Genomic DNA, 5,000 nt, shown 5'->3' on the forward strand with positions numbered 1-5,000 from the left:
GTTGACAATGCCGCCCACAGGCACAACACAGCCATCTTTGGGAATGTGACCAAACTACATTGCCATCCGGCCCATAAACGACACCTCCATCTACAGGAATCCAACGAAACTACGCCAACCATACCTCCAAAACACGGCACCGCCATCTATGACAATGTGACGAAACCACATGCAATAGCTCCATCTACGCGAATCGGACGACACTACGTCCACCATGGCGAGCGCACCACAAACAAAAAGACCGCCATCTGCAGGTCCCCCGCAACATGACCTGCTGCACCGACGATACCGCCATCTAGGCGACGCCACGCCGACTACAACATCGCTAGGTCCCACAGTGCCCATTTTTCGACGCCACCCACACAGCCTGCATCATCTGTCCACCACAGGAGCCCCAACGCCAGTGCCTGCGCCGCACGAAGTCGTCGACCGACAATCGCTCCACCCGCACCCGCACGTGCCCCACTCCAACCGCCCAAATCGCAACTCCAGCGGATGAATGGCGGACTCTTCCCGCACTCCTATCGTGCAATCCACCCCTATATCTTGCGTTTCATGAAGAGTTATATCCAATATGCCATATTCCCGCTGTCCCTATACATGCTCTAAGTAGCTCGCTTGCTACAGCAGCAGCAGCACCACCTCCGCGCGCTTCCCTGGGGGCACTGAACCGCAGGACGCGAGACCCCACGCCCTGTGGCAAACAGGGCTCCTCGCAGAATATATACGGTCCCTACCCCGCACAACGATGACGGTGTGGGGGCCATTGTACGACACCGCTTCCTGCGGTGCCAACGCTGTCGTAGAGTCGATACTCCATCTTTGGTAGAAGGCAACCATTCCGCTGTAAATGAGTACGTCGCTCGTAGTTCAGTCACCTCGCAGCACTGCTCAGTAAACTATGCAGGCCCACATAGATAGATCAAATACGCAAATGCCCCTATACATGCTGAACGTCTGTGCAAACAAAACGAACCACACGTCACCCGCACACTCTATCACCCACACACTCTATCACACACTACTCTCTGCCTGTAACAAACACAGATACAATAATTAAGCACCGGCATGGACCAACGTCCGGTGCATCCTATCCGCCACAGTACACCAACCAGACTATGATAACCAGGCCAGGAGGTCCAATCATAAAACAGAATATCCCACTCGTCCGACAACCACAATTGCTCAGATAAGCCACCAACACCCACACATGTCCTACACAGGGGTGCACCCAACATCACCACACTGCCTCGTCTTACAGCACAAACACACTGGCAGGAATGAAACACACAGGTCTGCCGCAACCACAGACACGGCTCGCCCCCCCCCTCTCACTGGCGGAAAGCGCATCCCGACGTGACATAACTCCTTTGACACACTGACGCTGCCTCGGGCATCCACGTCCTACGGTCGATATCAACGAACCTCACCCCCCCCCCCCCCCCCCACAACACGCCATCCCATACCACATTGTGTACCGTACCCAAACCTAACGTGTACTGTACTACAACGCAATGTGTACCATAACACAACCCAGTTTGTACCTTAACCTAACCTATGTCACCTTAACCTAACCTATGTCACCTTAACCTAACCTATGTCACCTTAACCTAACCTATGTCACCTTAACCTAACCTATGTCACCTTAACCTAACCTATGTCACCTTAACCTAACCTATGTCACCTTAACCTAACCTATGTCACCTTAACCTAACCTATGTCACCTTAACCTAACCTATGTCACCTTAACCTAACCTATGTCACCTTAACCTAACCTGTGTTGCACCTTAACCTACCTCAATTTGCACCGCAATGTAACTCAATTTGCACCGCAATGTAACTCAATTTGCACCGCAATGTAACTCAATTTGCACCGCAATGTAACTCAATTTGCACCGCAATGTAACTCAATTTGCACCGCAATGTAACTCAATTTGCACCGCAATGTAACTCAATTTGCACCGCAATGTAACTCAATTTGCACCGCAATGTAACGCAATTTGCACCGCAATGTAACGCAATTTGCACCGCAATGTAACGCAATTTGCACCACAATGTAACGCAATTTGCACCGCAATGTAACGCAATTTGTACCGCAATCTACCCCCATGTTGTGCCTTAACCTAACCCACGTTGTGCCTTAACCTAACCCACGTTGTGCCTTAACCTAACCCACGTTGTGCCTTAACCTAACCCACGTTGTGGCTTAACCTAACCCACGTTGTGGCTTAACCTAACCCACGTTGTGGCTTAACCTAACCCACGTTGTGGCTTAACCTAACCCACGTTGTGGCTTAACCTAACCCACGTTGTGGCTTAACCTAACCCACGTTGTGGCTTAACCTAACCCACGTTGTGGCTTAACCTAACCCACGTTGTGGCTTAACCTAACCCACGTTGTGGCTTAACCTAACCCACGTTGTGGCTTAACCTAACCCACGTTGTGGCTTAACCTAACCCACGTTGTGGCTTAACCTAACCCACGTTGTGGCTTAACCTAACCCACGTTGTGGCTTAACCTAACCCACGTTGTGGCTTAACCTAACCCACGTTGTGGCTTAACCTAACCCACGTTGTGGCTTAACCTAACCCACGTTGTGGCTTAACCTAACCCACGTTGTGGCTTAACCTAACCCACGTTGTGGCTTAACCTAACCCACGTTGTGCCTTAACCTAACCCACGTTGTGCCTTAACCTAACCCACGTTGTGCCTTAACCTAACCCACGTTGTGCCTTAACCTAACCCACGTTGTGCCTTAACCTAACCCACGTTGTGGCTTAACCTAACCCACGTTGTGGCTTAACCTAACCCACGTTGTGCCTTAACCTAACCCACGTTGTGCCTTAACCTAACCCACGTTGTGCCTTAACCTAACCCACGTTGTGCCTTAACCTAACCCACGTTGTGCCTTACCCTGCTCTGTAATTGGCATATGACACGTTACATTAATGTATTGTTGTCCAACCGCAACCGGCTCAGAATGTTGTGTACACAGCTATGTGTCATCTCCCCATAACAGCTGCATTGCAGTGTGGTACGCCATAGAGACGTGTGGGAGTAATGGACGCAGTGGATGGCGATCAGCATGAGCCGTCTGTTCATGTAGTGGCGCGTGTATGCAGACGTAGTAGTCTCTTCTCACACAATGTGATAGCACGGTGCCCCGCGTTCCACATCTGCGACATGCTACAGAGGCCGGTTGACAGTTGGTCGCGCAATGGAGATCGCATATGTACGGGGGCACCTTCCACGTGCCCTCTAGTCGGGCACATTTTGTTGCGTGGATGTGAGCGAATGTAGTGTGTCTTGACACCTGACAGGCAGGCATGCAATAATAGTTGACTTTGCAAACGGGGATGGACGTGTACGTTTACTGGTGACGTTACGCAAATGAACAACTGGTAACCCGTTGTGGTGCGGTTGATCTTGCTGGAGGTACATCTGTGAGGGCAACGATCGGTACAGCTACGAAGCGGTCCCCACCATACCAACGAACGTGAATGTGAATCTGGGTGTGAAGCGATACGCGGCTGTGGGTGGGTGGGACTGTCCCCGGCCGGTGAGGGGGGGGCCGCCCGGCGTGCTGGCCGCGCGGTGCGTGGGCGCACGCGCTACAGCCGGCTGGTGGGGGCGCCCAGTGGCAGGCGCGCCGGCCGACGGACGCGGCAGGCGGCGCAGCTGCGCGCCGGGGCACCCTGCGCGCGGCGCCGTGCAGCCAAAGTGGGTCCTCGCGGACCCGGTGCGAAGCGCGGTGGACATCTGCAGTGTGCTGGTCCGATTGAGGACTGTGTGCGTTGAGGATGCGCCGCCGCCCGGCACTCGGCGCCGCGACGCCGTCTGCTGCTCGGTCGCCCCAGCGGTTCTCGCTGGTGGTTTGTATCGCAGTTGTGCGGACGTGTTGGCACGTGCGCTGTGCTGGGAGAGTTCGCTTCGGCACCCACGTGGGGCCTTTGCCCTTCTGTGGCGCTGGCGTTGGAGCTGCCGGTCACCGTAGGTGGCGCGTGTTGTCTCCCGCCGGCAATGCCACGACAGCACGCTCCCGGGCCTCTGTCGGCAGCGGCAAGCTCAGTTGGGAGCACGGGTGGTCGCACCTAAAGCGTCTACTCGCCTAACTCCGGGCGATTGCGCCTCTCTCGAACCCGACCAAGTACTTAGGACGGCGCTGCGCGCCGCCGGGACCTGAGAGGGTTTCGAGGTGTATTGTGCAGGGGAGCCCAGCCTCCTCCTGTTTGCAGAATAATTGAGCGGACGCTTGCGTGTTCGCGCGGGCCCCCGGGACACACTCCCGGGCGGCCGGCTGCTCAGCTCTAGTTGACGCAGCTCCCTGGTTGATCCTGCCAGTAGTCATATGCTTGTCTCAAAGATTAAGCCATGCATGTCTCAGTACAAGCCGCATTAAGGTGAAACCGCGAATGGCTCATTAAATCAGTTATGGTTCCTTAGATCGTACCCACGTTACTTGGATAACTGTGGTAATTCTAGAGCTAATACATGCAAACAGAGTCCCGACCAGAGATGGAAGGGACGCTTTTATTAGATCAAAACCAATCGGTCGGCTCGTCCGGTCCGTTTGCCTTGGTGACTCTGAATAACTTTGGGCTGATCGCACGGTCCTCGTACCGGCGACGCATCTTTCAAATGTCTGCCTTATCAACTGTCGATGGTAGGTTCTGCGCCTACCATGGTTGTAACGGGTAACGGGGAATCAGGGTTCGATTCCGGAGAGGGAGCCTGAGAAACGGCTACCACATCCAAGGAAGGCAGCAGGCGCGCAAATTACCCACTCCCGGCACGGGGAGGTAGTGACGAAAAATAACGATACGGGACTCATCCGAGGCCCCGTAATCGGAATGAGTACACTTTAAATCCTTTAACGAGTATCTATTGGAGGGCAAGTCTGGTGCCAGCAGCCGCGGTAATTCCAGCTCCAATAGCGTATATTAAAGTTGTTGCGGTTAAAAAGCTCGTAGTTGGATTTGTGTCCCACGCTGTTGGTTCA

General features: G+C 54.0%; 1 non-coding gene across 1 annotated transcript in view; it reads left to right on the forward strand.

Moving 5' to 3' along the window:
• Positions 1-4,322: 4,322 nt before the first annotated feature.
• The window catches only part of LOC126148906 (small subunit ribosomal RNA), a 1,909-nt gene continuing 1,231 nt past the window's right edge, over positions 4,323-5,000 (forward strand). The window contains exon 1 of the ribosomal RNA XR_007530666.1: positions 4,323-5,000. This exon is cut by the window's right edge and continues 1,231 nt beyond it. This is a non-coding gene — a ribosomal RNA (small subunit ribosomal RNA).

Source organism: Schistocerca cancellata, unplaced genomic scaffold, assembly GCF_023864275.1.
Source record: "Schistocerca cancellata isolate TAMUIC-IGC-003103 unplaced genomic scaffold, iqSchCanc2.1 HiC_scaffold_902, whole genome shotgun sequence".
Classification (NCBI taxonomy): domain Eukaryota; kingdom Metazoa; phylum Arthropoda; class Insecta; order Orthoptera; family Acrididae; genus Schistocerca; species Schistocerca cancellata.